This window comes from Aethalodelphis obliquidens, unplaced genomic scaffold (assembly GCF_003676395.1).
Source record: "Aethalodelphis obliquidens isolate GAN/ISIS:26980383/991018 unplaced genomic scaffold, ASM367639v1 scaffold9, whole genome shotgun sequence".
NCBI lineage: Eukaryota > Metazoa > Chordata > Mammalia > Artiodactyla > Delphinidae > Aethalodelphis > Aethalodelphis obliquidens.
In genome coordinates, this window is record NW_020837953.1 from 44,519,925 (window position 1) to 44,543,644 (window position 23,720).

The 23,720-nt window shown below is 54.7% G+C and overlaps 1 pseudogene; it reads right to left on the minus strand.

The window, feature by feature from the left end:
• Nucleotides 1-2,738: 2,738 nt before the first annotated feature.
• LOC113622440 (60S ribosomal protein L5-like) lies at nt 2,739-3,900 on the minus strand (annotated as a pseudogene).
• Nucleotides 3,901-23,720: the final 19,820 nt, after the last annotated feature.

Genomic DNA, 23,720 nt, shown 5'->3' on the forward strand with positions numbered 1-23,720 from the left:
TCAGCCTTAGTTTGCTCATCTGTACGCTGGAATAGATAAAAGGGAGCAACGGCATTTTAGCCACCACACCACACTACCTATGATGGGCAGAGTTAGGCTGGAGACTCAAGTCAGACCATGCAACTGCAAGATTTTGGAAACGCATTCCCCAGGGAAGGTGGGCAGAGGAAGTGGCCACAAGCTCAGACAGTCCCTCCTTGGCCTGTGTCCTGGAGAGCGCCGAGCCCTGTTTCTGTGCCCCTGAAGGTCAGGCACCCCCTCTGGCCCCCACTGCCCCCTCCTGCTTCTGACCGTCCCCTCTGCACTGGATAAACAGCACCTCTGCCCGCCTGCCTCCTCAATCCCTCCTGCTTCACCAGAATTAAATTCATCATTCATTTTTTATGGTTTATACATGGTGTAATTTATGTCTTCAAATATATTGAGGTCACACTTTAGCAGAAAAAAAGTATTTCACATTGAAATTGAAGGCATGTGTGTTCCATTAAATGGGGATGTTTGGGATAATTTTAAAAGGCTAAAAGTAGTAGAAAGTAACATTAAAATAAAATTTGAGAGCTGTAATTACCCCTAATCGCACCATAAAATAATCAATACTGCATTCCATTATTTCTGACTTCCCTAGTTATAGCTTTTTTTGTTAAGCTCTTGAATATTGATGAGGTGAAAGGGTCGTGTCTTCTGGCAGAGGTCTGATGGAGGTGGAATTAAGGTGGTGTCCTCTCTGATTATCCCAGGGAGACCATGAGCGCCGCTTCTTCTCAGCTACGAATCCCCGGGGGCAGCACCAGGTTCCCTGATCTGTTTGATGTTCTTCCGTCCAGCTCTTCCCACGTGGGGCTTGGTGGGAGGCCAGGTTTGTTTGGGCTACATTTTTGGAGCACTCACTGTGTGCCAAGCTCTGTGCAAGCCTCCTGGATACATTAACTCATTTAACTCTTAAAGCAACCCTCTGCAGTGGGTGTTGGCAAGACTCCCCATTTTACAGATGGGCACACTGAGGCTCAGTGAGATAAAGTAAATTACCAAGGAGTGGAGTTGGGATTTTCACTCAAGTCTGTGCTCTTTCCATTATTTATGCCACCTCCCAAGACATCCAGCTTCTGGCTGAGGGATGGAGATGCCAGCAGGAGAGTGCAGGGGTGCTAAGCGCCCTGGGAGAGGATGACTTAGTGCCAACCTCGAGGGCAGTTGCCACTGGCCGCAGTGGCGTGAGTGTAGCTGGAAAACCTCTGGTTTCCTTTGGGGACACCTGAGAACTTCTGTCCCTTCCCTACATTTCAGACAGGGGTTCACTTCCATGAGCCTTCAAGTTCCCATCTGTAAAATGGGAATGACATTAGAACACCCCTTAAAGTGTATGGTTTAAGGGAACTCATGCTGGGAAGTGCCAGTCAACGGGAGCTGTGAAGGTGTTGGCGACACAATGAAGAGGTCTTGTCTCTTCTCTGGCTTCAGTTTCCCCATCTCTAAAATGCCCAGGGTGGGACACTTGAACTGGACAACAGCAAGACCTTGTCCATCTCTGACATTTCATGTTCTATGCTCTAGGCCACAAGGTCTGCCAAGTGGGCAGAGACTTCTTCCTGTGTGCTAGCCTACAAGGGTCCTCAGAAGGTCATCTCATCCAGCCCCCACCACCCCACAGGGTCACATGTCCAAGGGGTACCGCTTGCCCCTCTTTTCCCCACCTCAAGGAACCCGCACTGTTTCAAGCTGTGGATAATTTCCCTGGGGGCCTGGGCCCTACGGGAGCCCACCTACCTAATGAGAGCACCAAAGTGGTCCTTTGGGCCCCTGAGCTGGGGGTTTGAAGCTTGGACACACTCATGTACAGTATGAAAGGATGACCTTTTATTTGCTATCCGGACATCTGTGCAGGAGAATCGAGACATCTCCCTACTCAGAACGCAGACAACCGTGTGCTCAGAATCTGGACGTTATTCACGGTAGCTAAAAGGTGGCAACAACCCATATGTCCATCGGTGAATGATGGGTAAACAAAACGTGGTCTATCCACACAGTGGAATATTGTTCTGCCGGAACACGGAATGAAGCACTGGCACATGCCACATGGATGAGCCTTGAAAACACGATGCTGTGCGAAAGAAGGCACAAAAGGCCAGACGGTGCAGAGTTCCATGTATATGAGGTACCTGGAATAGACAAATTCATAGACACAAAAGCGGACGAGAGGTTACCAGGGCCTGGGGGGAGGGGGAAACGGGGAGTTGATGTTTCATGGGTACAGAATCGGCAAATCCAGAAAAGGCAAATCTATAGAGACAGAAGGCAGCTTCGTGGTTGCCAGGGGGATGGGAAAATGAGGAGGGACTGCTTAATGGGTATGAGGTTTCATTTTGGGGTGATGAGAAAGTTCTGGAACTAGACAGCTACATAAAATTTACTTAATGCCACTGAATTACATACTTTAAAAGGCCTACAGGGCTTCCCTGGTGGCGCAGTGGTTGAGAGTCCACCTGCCGATGCAGGGGACACGGGTTCGTGCCCCGGTCCAGGAGGATCCCACGTGCCGCGGAGCGGCTGGGCCCGTGAGCCATGGCCACTGAGCCTGCACGTCCGGAGCCTGTGCTCCGCAACGGGAGAGACCACAGCAGTGAGAGGCCCGCTTACCGCAAAAAAAAAAAAAAAAAAGAAAGGCCTACAATGTTAAATTTTATGTTCTGTGTATTTTACCACATTAAAAAAATTTTTTTAACTTGTTCAATAAGTTTATTACTGTCTTTATCTGAAAAATCTTCGTAGAAATTGTGGTTTGGGTTATTAACTCTCAGCAGCCCGTTCCTGAGCTCTAAGGAAGCTTGTCTTCTTCTGAGCTACCCGATCTTTCTTCTGGGCAAGTGACATTTTGGGATGGTTCCACCTCTTCTTTTTTTTTTTTTTTTTTGCGGTACGCGGGCCTCTCGTTGTGGCCTCTCCCGTTGCGGAGCACAGGCTCCGGACGCGCAGGCTCAGCGGCCATGGCTTACGGGCCCAGCTGCTCCGCGGCATGTGGGATCTTCCCGGACCGGGGCATGAACCCGCGTCCCCTGCATCGGCAGGCGGACTCTCAACCACTGCGCCACCAGGGCAGCCCCCACCTCTTCTCTTTAACTTCTTTCTTAGGCTTCTTCTCATACACTGGATTCTCTCATATTGTAGCATGAGCTTTCTTATCCATCTCCTCCATCATGTCTGGAGTTATGTTTTTCTTTATGTATCGAGAGAGTTGTTTTTTGTAAGTATCTTCATCTTCTTCGATCAGGTAACGCACATAATCTGCAATGTTCTGCCCCACGATGTGCTTTCGGTGTACCTCAGCATTGAATTCTTTGCTTTCTGAATCATAACCAGGGAACCGTTTGGTACTGTGAGGGATAGACAAGCCTCCATCGACAGCTCCCTTCAGGGCCCCAACAGCGTTATTCTCAATAGTAGTCCTGGCAGGCCCTGCATTCAAGTAACAGGTGAAGGCACCAGGTTGACCATCAACGCTTTCCACACTGTATTCACCTCCAGTCGCCTTGACTTCGCCTTCATAAATTCTGTCCATCCCAAACCTATTAAGAAGCCTGCGTGCCAGCAGCAGGCCAGTACAAGATGCTTCAGCGTAATTTGTCAGGCCAGCCTTCACGCCATACTTCGGGAGTTCACGAGCACAAGCTGCACAAACGATTATACCTCCTTTTATACGGGCATAGCAATCTGACAAACGATATCTCTGTGAGTTACCTGAACTGTCATTCTGTATTTGGGTGCACTGTACTTATTTTTATCTTGGATTACCAATCGTTTCCGAGCATAGTAGTCAGTTTTGCCCTCTTGCCATCTTCTAAATTTCACTTGGCATCTCTTGAACTAGGCCTTATTCTTGACAACTTTAACAAACCCCATCCTGTAGAACAGAGGCCTTAGCCGCCACTGAGCTGCAGAACCAGCACGGCTCTGGGGGGGGGATAAAGCAAAAAAAATTTTTTTTTTTTAATGTCTGGGCACCCCAGGGTCGTCCTGTGCCCTGAGCCCAGCCCACGCTCCATGCAAGGCTCTGGGTCGTGACTGTTCCCCCCAGCACGTTAGGAGCCGGGGACAGTAGGGAGCGCCCTGGGTCATTACCATTAATAACAAACAACAATAGAGTGTATTTTTAAAACTTTCCCTAATGGAGATCCCCACGCAGCAACCAACACGCTCAGATTACCCACTGGTCCCCTAATGATACTGACACACAAAAGCCACGTAGGCCATGGAGAGCTGGGGCGAGGCGGATGCTTCCTGGCATCTGGGAGATGTCCCTCACTTATCTCCTTCCCTGCCAGTCCCACTCCCCAGCTTTGCGCAGGTACCAGGGACAAAGGCAAGGGAAGGGGGTCTTCCGCATCCTCTGGGTCCTTGCCAATGCCTTGGCCCTTTGACTTAGTTTCCCCCACAGGCTCCCTTTTCTGCCTGTCTCCCCAGAGGCTGTGCTTAGGGGTGTCGGGAGGGGACACTAGGCCTGTAGCAGTAGGAGTGGAAAGGGCAGTGCTGACCATTGTGTGCACCCTGGTGTCTTAGACTGGCCTGCAGAGACCATCAGTCCTCTCTGACATATTTCAGGTGTGTCCTGGGCCCTGACTGTGCAGGGGTCATGCTCAAGCCCCCCCAGCAAAGGAGCTGCAGAGCAGGGACTCAAAGTCCTGGTGGCTGGTCCACTCTTAGTTCTTCCACTTCGTTCTCAGCAAAGGCAGAGCAGTTACCAACTCAGACTCTGGAGTCAGAGAGACCTTCCCCCAGGGAACCCCAGGCCAGGCAAGTCCTGGACTTCCCTAGCCTCAGTTTCCCCATCTGTGAAGGAGGCAAAGACAGCACCTCCTCATCAGCTGGGAGAATTACAGAGATGACGCATGTGGTGTCTCAGCGCTGAGTAAATGGTGACCATCATTCCAAACGTGAAGCCAAGCCTCGGCCTGCGTGGGCTCACCCTCTCCCAACCTCCCTGGGTCCACCCGCAGCCCAGGCCGGCACTGGCCAGAGGCCTCTCCACATTGGGCTCTGACATGATGAGGCCCATCCTGGTATTGGGCACTCACATGCTTTGTCAGATAACCCTCCCAGCAGCCCTGGGAGGGAGAGACTGCCGTTCCATTTTACAGACAGGAAGACTGAGGTCCAGAGAGACAGAGAGCTTGCTGGATATGGGATTCAAAAGCGGTCACCTGTGGTCCAAGAGCCATTGCTTTTAAGCACTACACGATGACTGACTGGGGTTGGGGATTGCCATGGTAGAGAGCAAGGTCCCTGCAATTATGTGATCCCTGTGTGCATTTTTCTGGAGTGAGGGCACATAGCTCATCAAATTCTCAAAGGGATTACAGGCAGATCTCTGTTTAAGTCCCAGCTTCTCCACATATTGACTCTGCGGCCTTGGGCATGTCACTTCCTCCCTGGTGCCTCAGTTTCCCCATTTTTCAAATGAGGGGTTTGACTGGAAAAATCTCTAAGTTTCCTCCAAGCACTGGCATTTGCTCATTCCTGGACCCTCCTGTTAGATTCTCTCTTCCCTCCACCTCCCTCCTCACTCCTCATCCTAGCCTGGCCTCCCTGACGTAGCCTTGCAAACAGCTACAGGCCCAGCCAGCAACCACATCAAGGGCCAGAGGAAAGCCCATCCCTGACTAGGGGAGGCCAGAGGGAAGGCAGCTGACACCCAGGAGCTTGGGGCTGGGCCTACTCTGCCTCTTTCTCCCCAGAGTTCCCTGATCCCGTTCCTTTTCTGTGGTCAACAAGGGCCCCAGCTAGACCCTGTCCAGAGGCCCCAGATCCCCTCGGTGACCCCTGAGCCAGCCACAGCCCACCCATCCGGTGAGATTTAATTGATTTCAATTGACAACCATAACAAGAAATCTCTTTTGGGAAACTTCGGAAATGGAAGGGAGGCCATTAGGAAATTTACATTTGCGAATATGATGTTTAATTAGCAATACCAATAAATTAATAGGAGAATCTTGCTGCGGTTCTGGGTTCATAAAACACCAGCCTCAGTCGGCAGGAGAATGCAGCAGCCCGTGGCTGCCTGAAGGGAGAGGACAGGGCCATCGGCTCATTGCCAGCAGTGCCCCCGCCCCCTCAGCCCCCAGCCCATCCCTTGATGGAGTGGGGGGCGGGGCAGGAAGAGGACAGCATGGACTGGGGAAGAGGGAAGGTCTGAGTGCATATATTGGCTCGGCCACTTATTCCTTGGGGAAGTCACTCAACTTCTGAGCCTCCATGTCCTTATCTGTCAAATGGGGACATTGATCATTATATCCACCTCCCGGGGTTGTCGTGAAGATTAAAGGAATTAATATGGGTAAAAGCCCATAGACCAGAAAGAAGCTGGCACAAAATAAGTGTTACTTATCACTGCTGCTGCTCCTACTATTATTATTATTAATGGGATAACCAATGCGAGGCACCTGGCGTGGAGGAAGGGCTTGATAAATACTAGGTGTTGCTGGCTTTTCATTTTTCTTTCCTGAGCCTAACCTGCTCTTCTGGGCTCCTGGGTACCTAGCACGGTCACCCTGATGACACTCACCACTGGAGTCACTGGCTCTCCACGGGCGGAGGCCATGTCTTGCTTATTGCTGTATCCCCGGCCCTGAGCAGGCATTGGAACACATTTGTTTGGTTGGTTTTTTGTTTTAAAAGTCTGTTCGAATATTTATTTTTTCAAAAAATATTTACTTATTTGACTGCGCTGGGTCTTAGTTGTGGCATTCGGGATCTAGTTTCCCGACCAGGTGTGGAACCCAGGCCCCCTGCACTGGGATCACGGGGTCTTAACCACTGGACCGTCAGGAAAGTCCCTTGAACATGTTTGTAAGCAAGCACAGATGCTCAGCTGTGACGTCACCTCCCCAGCCTGCAGACCGCCCATGACGGCTGATTACTTCTGGGATTTCGTTCGGGCTCCTCGGTGCTGCCCCCCCCCAGCCCCTGTGATCCAGTCACCTGTCTCCCACCTCCTGGACCTAAGGCTCCATCTTCTGCCATGAAGTCAGGCTTCCCCACTCCATACCAGCTCCCTCCTGCCCCTAGGCCTCTGCACGTGCGGGGTACACTTGGAGTGTCCTTCTCTGGCTGATAAACTTCTGTTCCTTCACCAAGACCCAGCCTTATCCAGTCCCCTCTGACTCCAAGCCCTGCGGGGGCTGGGAACCAGGAGGTCTTAGTCACCAGACCCACTGCTCCTCTTTCTCCATGCCACCACCACTGTGCACAGCACTTGTGACCGGGACTTGCTGGTCCATCCCTTCAGAGGAGCTGTGCATGGCCCCTGAGCCTGTCCCCTGGAGGCTCAGATTACTCACCTTCTCTGGGCCCTGGAAGACCCGCTCCATGCCTCCTCTCAAGGAAAAAACTTCCCTGGCTGTTTCTCCAGCTTCCACGCTCCCACTTGGTTCCTACCTCTACCACCATGTTTCCCACTGTGTTGTAATAATTCGGCCGCCAGTTGTCTCTCCCCCTAGGTCTTGGTTCAGAACTGGGCCTTCTATCTCTTGCTCTTTCCAGGAATAGAGCCTGCTCTGCCCAAATGGATGAATAAACAAATGAATGAAACTGGGAGTGGGTTTAAATGTTGCCTCCTCCAAGAAGTCCTCCCTGGTCATCCTGGCTCTACTTGTATTCATCTAATGTATTTATCGTCTGTCTCCCCCACCAGATTGCCAGCTCATAAAAGGCAGGGACCTTCTTGTTTTATTTACCATGACCTTCCTGGCACCTCTCCTGGAGGCTGTCACATGGCTTTGCTAAAACATATTCACTGGATAAATGAATGAATGAATGAGTAAATGAGTATCCGAATGCATGAGGGACTGAGTGAATGAATCAATGACAAACTGACTGGAGAATGAGTGAACAAACGCATGAAAGAATGAATGGATGTGACCATGAATGACAGGTGGAAAGTGCTTCCCAGGGCTGGGGACAGAGCCCAGCCTCTCCCGAGCCCTGGCCACAATGAAGATCTTGTTTCCCCAACTGTTTATTAAATTGTGTGAAGTATATAGAAGACACGACAATAATTAAAGCAGGCACAACAACAGGTAATTAATTGCATTTCCAAAATTTGATCCATGCATATGAATGAATGGGAGGTCACTGATTCAGCCACAGAGGAGCCCCCATGCTCCCCCGCGCTCTCCAGGGAACAGAGGTGGGGGGTGTGTCTCTGCAGGGTGGAGCTTGCGGAGGTAGAGAGGACATTCCTGGGGAGACAGTTTCCTCTTTCTCACTCCCTCTCCTCGGCAACACAGATCCAGGTCGCGGGGAGATGATTTAGGTGATGGGGATGATGTCTATGGCGGGAGGGATGCTCCCAGGAGCTCCCAGCTCACAGGAAGTCTCTAGCGGGGGGGGGGGGGGGGGGGGGGGGGGGGGGGGGGGGGGAGGTGACCACTAGCTCAGCACAGAGCAGGAGGTGGGTCCCCAACCCAAGTCCACTGGTATAGCATGAGGAGACCCTGGGGTGCGTGCTTAAAAATGCAGAAGCTCAAATCCTCGCCCGGATACTCAGTCGGAAGGTCTGAATTAAACCTGTATCCAAATTTAAAGCAAGCTCTCCAGTCATTCTGGAAGCTTTGGGAACTTCTTGCTGGCTAACCTCTGGCAGTCCCTCAGGTCCTAGGCCCAGAACTACCCTTTCTCCTCACTGCCTGCTGCCCACCCCACAGCAGTGCCAGGGTCAGGACAAAGTCTGGTTTGGAGGACAGATGGCCTGGAGTCCAGGATGATGGATGGGGCAGGGCTGCCAGCCCCGCCCAGCCATTCAATATTAAGTTACCGAGGCCGGAAGGAAGTTTGGACAGTAGGGGGTGAGATCCCTCTAGGCCCCAGGACAGAGAATTGAGTCTCTGGCTCAAGATTCTGCTAGAAAAACGTCCCCTCCTCCAGGAAGCCTTCTCAGCCCCAGGCTAAGTTGAATACCCAGTCTCTGGGCTCCTAAAAAGGCCAGGAGACCTACCTCTCTCTCAGCACTCATTCTGTGGAAAAGTGAGCTTCCTTCCTCCCCCTTGACAAGGCTGGGGCTGAGTCTGGCTCATCTCTGACTCCTGAGCCTGGGTGTGGCCTAGAGTGGGCACTGATGTTGACAAGTGTAGCAGGCAAAAGGAAGGGAACTTGGGTGGGCACTGGGCCCTGCCTTGTCCTTCCGCCTGCCCCAGAGGGCACCTGCAGCTTCTACCAACAGCCCCCATCACTCCGACTTGAGCACCCCAAGGACATCTCTCTGGCCATAGGAGCCAGAGCTTGGCCCCCTGTGACTCTCACTCAACCAATGAACCAGTGACAGATGGGAGTTGGTGGATAAATGGCCGCCCGCCCCCTCCGCCCCAACACTCTCACCTTGGGACAGTTCTGAGCTGTGCTCTAGTCTCTGCAGGAGTCATGAGCCCTGGCTACTCACAGTGGCAACTGCTCATTGATACGTTTTCCTCGTCTTCTCCCCACCCCACCCCGCCCCCGTTCTCCTTGGAGATCCCTCTCAAATGGCACACACCCAGATCCCTGGTCTGCTTTTGGGGAGACCCAAACTAAAAGAGCCACCAAACAAGGACCCCAACTTACTAACAAGAATTATCCTGGGAGGACCCTGGGTTGCCTTACAAAGCCGGGCACATCCCTCCATTCGCCTGGCCCGTGCAGCCCCCTGTCACATGGGCACTGCTTTTATTCCCAGTCTACTGATGAAGAAACAGAGTCTCAGAGACGTCAGACTTGTTGGTTGAGGCAACAGAGCAAAGCAAAGGGAGACAGGGGCTGGAACCCGGGCCTCCCTTGAAGGAACAAGACTTCAGGGTGAAGGATGCTAACAGGTTGTCAGGTTTCATCGCCCTGAACTGTCGTTTTCTTAAGAGTCAAAACTATTTGGGAAACTATTGGAGGACCATATATTTCCTGTGTGTGCTTATACCTGCCAATCCCTGGGGCACTTAAGCTTGCAACCCATTTGTAGTGACCTAGACCAAGTGCTGCCCCAAGATTTCACAAGGAGGGCTGTAGTCCAGCTCAGGATTCAAGTCAGATCTCCTGGGGGTGGGGTCCAGGAAACAAGAGGACTGTCTGGGAAGAGGCTGGAGTTCCTCCTCCCAGCTCCAGGCCTCTTGGCTCATGCCTGCCTCAGGCACTGAAGAGAGTAAGCCTGGGTTCAGATCTGAGCTGTGTGATCTTGGGCCCATGACTGTACCTCTCTGAGCCTCGGTTTTCTCATCTGTAACATGGGGCTCAGAGTCCAAGTTCCCAGGGTGCTGCCGGCACTAGAGATCCTAACACGTGTCAGCCTTTCAGCAGGTGCTCAACAGATGGGCTGGAGACACTTCCCAGAAGCCCGAGGTCCCGGCCTCTGGAATGGTCGCCCCTCCTTTCTGGCTTATTAAGGCTGGGCAATGGGTCAGGCGACAGGAGGAATGACTGGGTGTGAGGGGGTGTCAAAAGAGTCTGTTCTCAAGGAGGAGAGGCTGTGAGGCCCTGCTCCCCAGGGGCCTGCATGACGGAGTAAAAGAGCCTCTCAAGCCCAGCAGAGACCTCTGGCTCCCTTCTCGTTACCTGCCTGTTAGGACACAGTGGGCCTGGGGAACAGGCAGTCGTGGTGGTGGAACCCCAGAGGTCACAGCCATTGGGGGACACTCCAGGCCTTATCACCCTTGACCCATGCCTTCTGCCACCTGGCATCTCCAGCTGGAGGGCAGCCAAGAAGGTCCATTCCTCCCCGAAAAGAGGTTCCCAGGAAGACACTTCCAGGACGCTTATTCTAAAATGACAGACACCCACATGTACATAGTGGGCTTTCCTGTATTTTAACTTAAAAAAAAAAAAAAAAAGCATCTCAATGTTCTAAATGTTCTACAGAAACTTGGAAACACTTGTGATAGTGTTGGCATTAAGTTTTTGATAACGTTAACTTAATCAGATAATTATATATTTAGATATTTACCATGAGCTATAGAGACCAAAATGTCACCAAATAATTTGCACTCATTTTTATAAGCAGATTAAGTCGCGTTCTCTGCTCTCCCTTGCCTTCCAGCTGGTCTTTCCTGAGGCTGCACTCCCGGCCCAGCCCAAATAAGGGTGCAGAAGCCCTGGGGTGAGAGGGAGTGGGCTTCCCCATCCCGCCTCCACCCGGGGATCGGATCCCTAAGAGACCACGCAGGCCTGCCCCAGGCTTCGTGCAGCCTCCCCGACCGCCCCAAACGCCCCCAAAAGAGGCCCTCAGTCTTGGGATGAGTGGAAGCTGCTCCCCAGACATGGAGGGAAGGAGGGAGGGTGCCCTGGAGAGGACGAGGATTAGGCGGCTGGAGCCCGGAGGGAGGACAGGGAGGAAAGTTCCCTCCCTGGATGCCCTGGGCGGGGAAGTGAGACCTGCCGCGTCCACCTGGTCCCGGCGAGGTCCGGGGCGCGGCGGGGCCGTGTCCCCGCGGAGCCCGCGGCCGCCGGTAGGGGGCGCCTTGGTCATGCATTATTCATCGCCGAGCCGCCCGCCCGCCGCCTCCCTCGCTTTCCCGGCGCAGGCTGCGGGCTTCGCGCAGGAGCGGGAGCGCGTAGCCTTCACAATATTGTGGCAGCTCCGCGAGTGACGGCTCAGGGGAGGCGGGGGTGCGCAGCCTTGGCGGCAGGCAGCGGGCGGTAGCGGGAGCTGGGGCTGCGTGGGGTCCGGGGGGTGCGGGCGATGCTGGGTCACACGGCTCAAAGGGGGCTCGGGCCGGGAGGGGTTGGTGAGCGTAAGGGCAGAGCCTGTAGCGTCCGTCCCTCCGACCGTCCATCCATCCTTCCATCAAGTCAACTAACGCCTAGGAGCATCTGCTCCGTGCCTGGTGTAGGGGATATAAAGGTGAACGGGGCAGGCAAGGTCCCTATCCTTAAAAACTTAATCTCCAAGTCGGGGGAAGAGAGATAAAAAGCACGTAAACCCAAATTAAGATAATCCCAGTTACTGACAAGTGCTCTGCTTAAAACACGCAGGCGTGATAGGGAGTGTGTGTCAGTGGCTGTCTAGGTGGCCAGGGAGGGCTTCTGTGAGAAGGTGACATTTGTGCAGAGATCTGAAGAACGGCAAGGATGCGCCTGACCTTGGCCAGTCCCTGGGCCTCCGGGGCCTCTCCTTGCCCCGCCCCTGGCCTTCTAGGGGTGCTATAAGGGTCAACCCCACACACACTCCAAGAAGCAAGGAGGAAGGTGAGGCTCCAGTTCCGGCTGAGGGCTCAGTCAGGGGGTCACCCCTGCTCAGCCTGCATCTGGGATGCAGGTACCAGGCCAGGGGGAGGCAGGGGGCCAGGCAGCCAGCCCTGGAGCCGTGGGCATGGGTGTTGAAAGAAGCGGGTGCCAGGGGTGCCCTCCCTACCCCGGCGCGGGCCCCGGGCTGGGGAAGCTTAGAGTCACGGAGCCTTGGCATCTCAGCCCTGTATGGGGGTCTCACCACTCCACACCCCTCCCCCCCGGGCCTCCCAGGTCTCTGCTCCAGGCCGGCAGGGGGCATGGAGGGCGTGGGCTCCGGGTCATCACCAGCATCGGATTTCCTTTCACTTGTGCAAAGACTGGTTGACGCCTGAGCACATCAATATCCTTAATGACAGTGAGAGGAACTGGGACTCCAGTCGGTCGGCGCCCCCCTCCGCCTCCCTTCGCCCCCTCCCCTCCCCACTCACTCTTCCCTTCCTTTCCTCCCTTCCTCTCCCCCCTCTCCCTGCTTTCTCACTCACACCTCTCTGTCTCCCTCCTTCCCTCTTTCCTCTTTCTCTGTTTTGGTATCTTTCTTCTCTTCTTTCTTGCCTTTCTCTCTGCCTCCCTCCTTTGCCCTCCTCTCCTCTCCTCTTTCTCTCCCCCCCTCCACAGGACCCCACAGCCCTTGTGCATTCACAGACTTTCACCCCACAGCTCTGGGGGGCCCCCAGCTGGGCCAGTCCCTCTATCTGTCTGTCCATCCCCAGCTGGGCCCCGATGCCCCATGTTGGGAGGCAGCCAATGCCTGGAGACAGGGCCCACGTGGTGAGGCCCAGGGAGAGGAGGCTGAATCTTGGCAACCCCGGCCCCAGAGGCACACGAGCTCCTGCCTTCCGTGCCCCACGCCACGCTGAGAAATTAAAAAGCCAAGTTAGGGTGTGGGGCGCCACGGGAGAGGGGAGAGTTTTGGGGAGGATCTTCTGTTTTGTATTTTTTATGACCATATATAATTTCGCGTTTCTCCCCTCAGCCCCTGCCTCCTTGGCTCCCAGATGTGTCCCACATTGAAGAATTATCTCTCCTCCCTAGAGTGAAATAAATGCAATCAATATGAGTATTGCTCTCAGGGCCTTGAAATATTACATTAATGTTCCATGTGGTGACATTTTAGCTGGAATCTTCAAATACATTATGATGGTTCAAATTAATATTTATCAGATCAGCTTTTATATTTTGCAAAAGAGAGAGAGAGCGAGAGAGGGAGAGAGGGAGAGAGAGAAAAGGAAAGACAGAGAGAGCATTATTAAAATACAAAATGCAGATCAACTCTAAAATCGATGGTCCATTTTCCCAGCACTTCCCAGGGGCTGTCTTTAGCTTTCTGGGTTTGTTTTTAAATTTATTGGTGTTTCAGGCAAATCTATTGGGCTCCCTCAGCCCCCTGGTTGGCCTCCCCTTCTGACTGCCTCTTGCAGGCTTATGGGCCCTTCCTTTTCTGTCTTTCTCTCTTTATTATCCTGAAATGTAAATTACGACATTAGCCCGGTCCTTATTTTTTTTTAAACTCTCCGATGATTAAATCTGCTACACGACATCCTTGTCCTTTCTATAAATTAAATCATCTTGGCTTTGCACCTCCAGCTCAGGGCGGCCGTTGCCCGGGTGTCACGGCACCGGGCAGCTGCGGCTGAGGGCTGGGGTCCTCATCCTTCTCTGGAGCGGGACACTGGGGGCCTTTGACGGGGGGGCAGGGAGGCTGCCTTCCTGGCTCCCCATTTTTCTGTAAATAAGAAACGTGGACTGGAGGGAGGAGGTGATGGCAGTCGTGGCTTCCACTTTATCTCAGTCACTTCCAAACTGATTACTCTGTGAAGTGGAAAATCTGGGCACATTAATGGTTTAATTCCCTTTTTTCTTTTGCTTTTTTCCCCTCCGCCTCCAGTTTTGTTTCGGTTTGGTTTGGTTTTTGCCCCGTCTTCTTTTTGCATCTTTTCCCCCTTCTCGGAGTTGTATTCATAAAGACTCAGAAGCTCTTTTTCACGAGGTGCACGCGTGGCAAGCCAGCTGGGAGACATTCCCAGGCCCGACCTGGCTCTGCCTGGGAGCTGCAGGGGTTAACAATGCCCTCTCCAGTCCTCCACTTTTTCTCTTTGATGATTTTCTATTTCCTCCCTCCTCAAGTTCTGGGTGAGAGTTTGAACTAGCATGAGCTTTTATGGTCATGTACACAAAGGTACATACACACACACACACACACACACACACACACACTCATACACTCATCCCCCCCCCCACACACACACCCAGGGGCAGCTCGCACATGTGCACGCGCAAACTCGCACACAAACCCAGCAATATAGACCTCTGAGAGGATCTGCATAAGAGAGCTGCCCTCCTGATTTCTCTCCGCTGCTGATCCGGCCAAAAGAACGACAGGAAACTTAAAAAAGAAAAGGAGGAGGGATCGATTATTCGACCTGTACTTGAACCCGACTGAAAGAGATAAAGCAGAATTTTCAATAGGTCCCCTGCCCTTTTCACCAGGAGGGAAAGAGGAGAAGAAAAACAAGAGATATTTATATGACAGCAGCTGCTGAAAATAGCATTTCAGAGCCATAAAAAAAGGCAAAAAGAAATTCAACGGTAGAAAAGGCAAGAAACTCCTCGTCTGCTCCCCAAAAGGCCAGGCAGGCAGTGAGTGTCTGCGGCTGGAAATGCACGCATGCCTTCTATAGATCTGTTTGAAATTATACTTGTCATTGAGGGGGAATTTATGCTTCTATTGATCTGCAAAAGGAAAATATTAAATGGTTTGGTTTTGATCTTTCGGTGACCCCAAGGTCAAGGGTAGTAGCGGATTAGTATTCATAGAATTCATCACGGAATTGCAGCCTGCATCCACTTTATGCAAACATGCTCAAAACACGCCTGGTGAAGCAGGCAGCAAATGGCCAATGACAAGGGAAGAGTCGGCGGCACCCCCTCCCACCCCGTAGGGCTTGCCTGCTTCCCACCCCTCGGGGAGAAAAAGAAAGGACTAGATGGAAGAAAACACCCCGGGACTCAGGGGCTTGTACAGAAGGCGGTTCCCCTTTGGAACACAAGGAAGTTCAGAAGATCACCTGCAACGGGGGTTGTGGTGTGGGTCTGAGAGACCCAGGAACACGGATAGTGGGGGTTCAGGCAGGTAGGAAAGGGCACCCATACCTGGAGCAGGACACCGCTCAGAAGGCGATGACCAGACACGCACGTGACACGCGTGCGCATACACACTCAGCCCGTGGAAACCCGGGTCTTTCCTGGAGGGAGGGATACGGTGTGCTGGCCAGCAGGCTGAGAGCTCCACTCCTCTCCAGGGGTGACATTGCCTCTCGTTCCACGCTGAGGAGCGTCCTTAGTGAGAGGAAGGAGAGAAAGGCCAGGCGTGCGTGCTGCCCTGCTCCGCCCAGGTCCTTCTGCTCTCTGCCAGTGGCCACGGAAACTGTGTCCAAATGTGTGTGCAAGGGGGACACACGTGGAGCCCCTGGGAACGGGCCACAAACACCCCTCCCCACCCTGGGCTCAGCACACAAGTGCCCTCTTAGCAGAGTCTGTCCCCAGTGGTGGGAACATTTGGTCAGTAACAGTCACTTGCCAACGAACTAAAAATAACCCACCCAGCGTATCACTGCAATGGCAGGAATTCTGGCTGGCCCTTGTTCTGCCGGCGGATCGGCAGAACCCCGCCGGTGGGGCGTACAGACCCCGACTCCCATGGGGGCCAATAGAGCAGACCTCTGGGGGCAACCTAACGATGCTTGCTGGCTATACGGGGATGCTGGCTACTTCTGCGCTTTACCAGCTTATCATCTCACTGACCACTCACAACAGCCCAGCAAGGCAGGGGTTGTTAATATCCCATTGTATAGATGAGGAAACTGAGGCTCAGAGAGGCGGAGTCACCTGCTCAAGGGCTTGGCTCTGTCCTGACGCCAAAGACCACACTCTCTTAACTGCTTTGCTCTAATGGTCTGGCAACATTTGGGCAAATTCCAGGGTTGGTTCACATTTCAGGTTCAGGGGGAGGGGAGTTTGGGATGAGGATGGGGGCGGGGAGGCCTTGGGGGATCCGGGGGCTGTGGGGAGGGAGAGGTAGAGTGGCCCCCAGCCCTGCCGCCCCGTCCCTGCGAAGGAGGACAGCGTTCTGCCTATTAATCATGTTTCATTTATATTAGCTTGACTCGATCTACTGTATAGTTGAAATGGATTTAATTTTAGATCACGCACTATGGAAGGGGGCCAGTTTGGTGTAAGGAGCATTATGAATATTTTCCATAAGCTGGATATACATTATCCAGGGACAGATATACGAGCAGAGGCCCAGGGCTCCTGGCTGGGGGAAGGGGCTGAGTTCTCCGGCTTCCCTGCCACTCCCCTGCAGCCCAGGGTCACAGGGCTTCAGAGGGAGCCCTCTCTGCCCCCCGTCCCCGTGGGGGTGATGGGGGTATCTCAGCCCCATCTTTCCACCGTCCGTGAGCTCATCCCCACTGACCTTGAAGTCGCTGCTTCTCCTGGCTCCGGGTGGAATTGCCAGCCTGGGAGGTGTGTGTAAGGAGGGAGGACCCCAGAGCCGTGGGAGACGCAGGGCCCTGCCGGAGGTACAGGAGAGGGTGTGGGATTGGAAGGGAGGGGACCTCCGGATCCCCACCTTCAACCCCAAGCTCTGATGGAGACAGAGAAAGCCTGGTTCCTGGCTGCCCAGCCGGTGGGTGGGCAGGTCCAATCCAACCTTCCCCAGAGCCCCACTGAGCCTGGGCTGAGGCCCTCCCTTTCCTGGGAACAGGCCTTGGGCCTTGCCCCTTTTCCAAGGGCACCAGCGCCAGCAGGCCACCCTGGAGGAAAGGAGAGCTCGTGGGGGTCAGGGGACAAGCCCATGGACACACAGTGGGGGAGCAGCAGAACGGGGTCCCAGCCTCCTGCCTGCAGCTCTGGGCTCTTCCCTCCCCGTGCCCACCCTGAGTCCCCTCCATCACCTCCACCTGGACAAGTGGAGTGAGAACACCTGGCGCCACCCAGGTGACTTCCGTACTCCTCATACCTCCCACCCCTGTTACTTCTCTCTGCCCCAACTTTCCCGCGTGGGAGCCAGGCACCACGCAGCGCTTTACAGATGGAGGAAACTGAGGCTCAGGTGGGCTGTGATGTTTATACTCAAACCTAAACCTGTTCTCTCCCTCCACCCTCCAGCCTGTGTCCCCACCTGGCCTGCCCAACCAGGCTCCCCAGGCTGCACACACTCCAACTTCTGCGTGCTCACCGCCCCCCTCACCACCGCTGCTCCATCCTGCCACAAATACCACTCAGGGCACTCCCTTCTCTCCAATGCCCTCGGACCTCTAGTCCAAGTGGCCATCGTCTATCTCCTGGAGTACTGTGTCGGCCTCCTGGAGGGTCTCCAAAGACCCCCCAACTCCAGTCTGTTCTCTGCACTGTGGCAGGAGAGACCTTGCTCGAAGCAGCATGGTTACATGGTACACTCCCCGCCGGGCGCCTACCATCAAATCTCAAATCATACTCTGGCCAAGAAGGCTCATCGGGGAGTGGACCCTGCCGACTTCCGCAGGGTCACCCCCTCATCTACAGCTCCATTTCCGATCTCCATGGTCTAGAAAGGCTCTTGACCTGCCGTGTGCTGTGGTCCCTCCACCACAGGACCTTGGCCCAAGCCAAGCCCACTGCCTGGATCACTGCCCTTCCCACTTCGCCTGCCTAACTTCTCTATAACCCTCAGGCTCTACTTCAGCTTCCCCAGGAAGATTCTGATCACACCCCCCGCCCCAGTACAATCTAGATCAAGTCCCACTTTTGCCTTTTGCAAATCCTACAGCCATAGGGGATAGTTGGGGTCCATACCCAGCAGGCAAGACTCTGGGTGGGCACTGGGCCTGTGCCATGGGTGGGTACCAGCTGAGCCGCTGCCTCTCCACCATCCCCACATCCATAAGTTCCTCCATCAGCTTGGCATATAATACACCCGTCACCCACCCCAGCCCGTCTGGCAGCCTTTCAGAAGTGGCATGCGACGCTTCCCTTATTCACTCTTAATTTAAGGTTTTGTGAGTTGTAATAACCCCCCTTTCCCCCAAATCACTGGGGATGGGACCTCCACGTCAGCCCAGGGCCAGGAGAGCTGAAGGGTAATTGCATTGCACATATGCTAATGGTTGTCTGGAGAAGACAATGGCAACTGGGGACTGGGATGGGGCCTCACTCCACCCAGACTGCCTGCCTGAAAGGGAGGGGGGCGCCTGGCGGGGTTGGGGGCTGGAGTCATGAGCCAGCTGGGAGCATCTGGGGGACTGTGGGCTCACAGTCCACAGTAGAGGAGAAGATGAGAGCGTCCCAGTCTAGACGGCTTGATGGGGGACCGAGGCCCTGGAAAGGGGGTGCAGAACACTCTTCTTCCCCCAATTCCTCCTGCCCCACATACTCGCTCTTTTCTGGGGCCAGAGATGGCTCCCAAGGAGAAGGAGAATCTGGGAGAATGGACATGGAGGAGGTGGGGGTCACACAAATCCTGCTTCTGCCTCCCACAAGCTGTGTGACATTAAACAAGCCACTTAACCTCTCTGAGCCTCAGTTTCCTCATCTTTAAAAGTCTTATTTTATGAGTATCTGCCTCTAGCTTGTTCTGTATATTAACAGGGATAATACATAGAGGCAAATTGCAGAGGGCCTGGCACACCGAGGTCCTCAACAAGTTAACTTATTGCTGAAGTTTTTATACTATTAATCCACTGTGGATCTGCCCACAGTCTGTGATGAGGTAGAGTGTGGGATCCTGGCTTCCTACCTGGAGAGGAGGTGCCTCCAGGATGGAAGGAGGGTCTTGAAGCTCAAAGGCCACCTCCGCAGAGAGGCCTCTGCCACCTCCCCTCCGAGGAGCCTCCCTTTAATCTCCAAGGTGGCATGCTCTTGCCTCCTTCACTGAGCTTATTCCAGCATGTACTGTAACTAAATATTTGTTTTCTTGCTTCTTGTCTGTTCCTGTCTCTAGACTGTGGGTCTATCAGGGTACCTGGAACAGTGCCTGACACACAGTAGGTGCTCAATGAATATTTGCCAAATGAATGAGTAATTGAATGAGGCCCAGGCAAAACTCTGGGAGGCCAAGGGTATGTGGATGGGGGTTCATGCGGGGCGGGGAGTGGTCTCTTGGGCCCACCTTACCTCTGTCTTTGGCCTCAGGAGCAAGCCCTGACCACCCAGGGTCCCGTCCCCATTCTGTCATTGGCATAGACCTTTCCTGCTTCCCTGTGGATTCAGGAGCTGGGATTCCCTCTAGGTATGAGGGTGGGATGGAGGACCCTTTCCAGGTTGGGTGCCCCCAGTGTTCCCTCCCAGGCTCTTCCAACTGCCTTAGGCCACACAAGGTGTCTGAGGCCCCTCACCTCCCTGGCTTCTGAGGCGAAAGCATCCCCAGTGTGGCTCAGCTGTCCCTCCTTAGGGTCTAAACAGAGACCTGACATCCCTTCCCTAGGGAGGCTGCAGCCCTTGAAGGGCCCAGTATTTTAAGCAGATTTCACAGGATTCTGGGCACGCCTGGGCAGCTCATTATGGTGGCCAAAGATGATCATGAAGAAGCTTTGGCTGTGCCCCCTCCTAAGCCCCTGCCCCACTGCCATGGTCTGCTAGGTACCAAGATACCCAGATCTCACACCCAGGTCCTCCCCGACTCCGGCACCGAAGAGAGGCGAGAGGTCAGTAGCCCACTCCTAGCCCAAGGCCAGAGGGGTCTGAGCCAGGCCAGCCTCCGCTCCCCAGGTGGGGGAGGCCTGTGGGTCCTCCGTGGGCCACGGGGACACCAGTGACTCCAGAGAGCTGCCCGCTCCACCTTACAGGGCCCACGGCGAGGCCCAGGCTGAAGTGTAGCTCCTCTCAGAAATTCTGAGGAGTGGGACTTCCCTGGTGGTCCGGTGGTTAAGACTCCATGCTTGCACTGCATGGGCCGTGGGTTCGATCCCTGGTCAGGGAACTAAGATCCCGCATGTCGCATGGCGTGGCCAAAAGAAAAAAAAAGCAATTCTGAGTAGTGAGGCTGAGGGAGAACACAGATCTGATGATGATGACTCCGGAGGATGTGCTGGAAGGCTGTGGGTTCTGTGCCAGAGGGAGTGGGGAGAGACAGGGAGAGGAGAGAGGGCGAGAGAGAGAGAGAGACAAAAAGAGGCAGATCTATCTAGAACAGGATAGGGAGAGAGAGAGCAAAGAGAAAACAAGGGAAACAGAAACAGACACACTCTGAGAGATGGCAGGGAGGAAGGAGGGAGAGACTAGGAGTCACTCAGAGACAGAGACACACGCTTGAGGAAACCGAGGCAAAGAGCAGGAGGAGGAGGCCAGCAGGGAGCCTGTGTGTGTGCAAGGCAGGCAGGGAAACGGAGTGAGCGCGGGGCCCAGCGTGTCTGGGCCTGTGCACGTGGGGTCTAGTACTGTCTGAGCACGCTGCCAGGCACGGAGTCGTCTGGACGATCCCTGCTGGGTTTGATGGAACGTGGAGCGGTAGGGGAGGCGGATGTTCTGCATCCAAAAGAACGCGTGCCCTCCTGATGCGACTGTTCCTGAGTGCCTGTGATCACACGTGCGGCCTGTGCACGCGTGTAAGTGTGTGATGACGTGCAGGAGGGCAGGGCTCCGCTCCCCCTCAGCTGTCCCCACGCCCCCTCGGTGAGGAATCCGTGTGTCGTCGGCCCCGGCTGGTGGGCTGCAGGGCCAGGATGGGTGGGCAGCCTGACACATGCCCTCACGGGGTGCGGGGGGAGGAGGCCAGAGAGCTCTGAGCAGCCAAGAAGTGGCGGGCAGCGAAAGTGAGCCATAAAAGGGCCACTTCTCCCGCCGCTGTTCACTTGACACTCTCTAACCCAGAAGCCACCTGTTCAGCCATCAGTCACCCAAGGAAAACACAGCTTTCCTGAAACCGGGAATTGGACAAACAGTCCCGGGAGGGGGTGAGCCTGGGGGAAATGACTGCCCTCTGCCACTTCCAGGGGGCCCCCAGGTAGGGTCGGGCGGGGTAGACTGGAGGGTGGCCTCTGGCCTCAGAGAGCCAGAAAAACCAAACAGCCCGCCACTCCCAACTTGGCACCAACGTGGCACGTTTGGGGGGCCCAGAAGTGCTCACCTTGGGGTGATGAAGGAACGGCCCTTAGCAAGGGCTGTGCCCTGGAGGAGCTGTCACACAGGCTCTGCGTCCCTGCGTGGGGACGGGTCAAGGGCAGGCGTGGGGTAGGGGTGTCATGGAGGGAGGCTGGACCTTGGGGGGCGGGCAGGGCTGCTGGGGCAGGGGAGGGACCTGGCTTGGAGGCAGGCCTGGGGCTCTGCCCAGCAGTGGTGCCCGGCCAGCGGAGGCCCCGCCATGCCCCGCCATGCCCCGCCTCGGGTAGCTTGTTAATTTCATCGTTTAGCCCGTTTATGGTGTTCCCAGTTGCTGTTGCTTTTATAAACAAGCATTTTGGTGACCTTCCCCTCCGGACATCAGCTCCGCAAGAATCCCGAGCCCTGAACATTTATAAATAAGCCTTCTCTCAAGTTCCACAACAGGTGTGACCTCCCCCCCGCCCCCCTCCTCTGTCCTGTCCGAAAACTGAACAGTTTCAACCAGCAAAGGGAGGCCGCCTGGGCTGTCTTAAAGGGGTCGAGTGGAGGCCACGGTGAGTGTGGCTGCGAGGGGGGCTGGCCTGCCTCCTCCCCCTCTGCTTCCCCCAGGCTGAGGGTCTCCAAGGATAGGGCCAGGCTGGTGGGCAGTTGAACCCCTGACCCCACTTCCCCAAACATCCAGCTGGAGGCAATGGTCTGAGAGGGCGTCTCAGCTGACAGAGCGTATCTGAGTCAGGCCTTCCCCCACCAGGGAAGTTTTACCCAGCAACACCCCCATTGCCCTCCACAGTCTGATTGCCCCATTTTCTCCCCTCCTTGGAGGAGTAGAGGACACGTCCCCCTCTTCTTTCCTGCCAAAAGCTCTCTGATCCATGATTTGCAACATTTCATTTGCTTATTTAACACACATTCATCTATTCAACAAATATTTCTGGAGCTCCCACTCTGAGCCAGGCTCTGCGCCAGGAACACAGAGCTGCAGAAGGCTCAGCCCTGCCCCCAGGGAGCTCACCATCGAGGGGGCAGACAGAAGGGCCGTAAGACGGGGGCACCACGGGCTGCCGAGTTTCCCCATCTAAGGGAGCAGAACAGGGCCTGGGAGCAGCGAAGGGGATCCCAACCCAGACTCGGGGCTGCTACGCTTCCTGGGAGTAGGGGCTGGTTTTTGAGTCAAGTCATCCCTATGGAGGTGTCAAGGGGAAAAACACGCCAAGCAAAGGAAACTGACAGGGCAGGGGCACAGAGGCAAACGAGCCTGGGTTGAGGATGGAGATGACGGTGATCATGTTGATCAAGGGTGGTGGTCCTGTTGATGGTTGTTGTGGTGATGTCTGAGTCAAACCACGAGGAGTATTTCCCTCAGTGTAGACCAAGGCAGGAAGGTGGCAGATCCTAACCGTACCTGTGAGGGGCCGTCAAGGTCCCAACTGGTTCTACGTGTCAAGAGTGATGATCAAGGTAAGGATGGAAACATAGCAAGCAGCAAAAGGCCTCAAACCAGGAGGACTGGGTGCCGGACTAGGCGAGGACCTCAGGGCCCAGATACAAGTGTGTCGACAGGGGGCTTGGTGGACGTTGTCTTTTGCCCAGTACCCAGTGTGGGTCCGGGGTGGGCCTGGTGACCCAGGGGACTCCTGCAGGGCATGGACCCTCGGGTGGACAGTGGCGTGAGCCATGGCAATGTGGGTGCTGGTCGTACCCAGGGACTCAGGCCTGGAGTCGGTCTAATGGAGAAACCTGGGGACCTCAGACCCCTACCTACATAAGGGCCTAAAGAATATTTCCTCGCATGTGTCCTGTGATCCCCAGTTTCAAAGAATTTTCCCCTTCCTTCTTGTAAAACACAACACCCTTTGAGAAGGGTTCTGTTATTCATTTTATAGACCAGGAAGCTGCTTTCCCTGAGATCGCCTTTTTCTTCTGCTTACCCTTAGTAACTCCGCTTGTCCTTCCGGCCGGCACAGTGGGTCACCTCCTCCGGAAGCTTCCCCGACCAGCTTCAGTGAGTTGGCCGTCTCCTCTGGGATGAACGCACCATGCTGTAGTGGCCTGGTCCTCTGTCTCCCTCCACAGTTAGACTAATTATGAGCTCACTGAGGGCAGCAACTCGCCTTTGACCTCCAGTCCCAGGGGCCCAGCATAGGGCCTGGCTCAGAGGGTGCTCAGGAAATGTCGGATTTATTGACCTTGATCACCAGCTGACTCAAGGCCCCTCTACTGCCCCCCGGGGCTCCCCAGAGTTGGCACCCCCACTCAACTCTCACATGGGCACCTGCTGGGCCTCAGGAGGGAGTACCGAACGTGGGCAGGCCTGGCTCAGCTGCCAGTCTAGGGCCTGCGGACAGAGGATCTGGGCCTGGGAATGGAACAGCTGGGCAGCTCCTGTGGGCTGAGCCCCTTTCAATGCT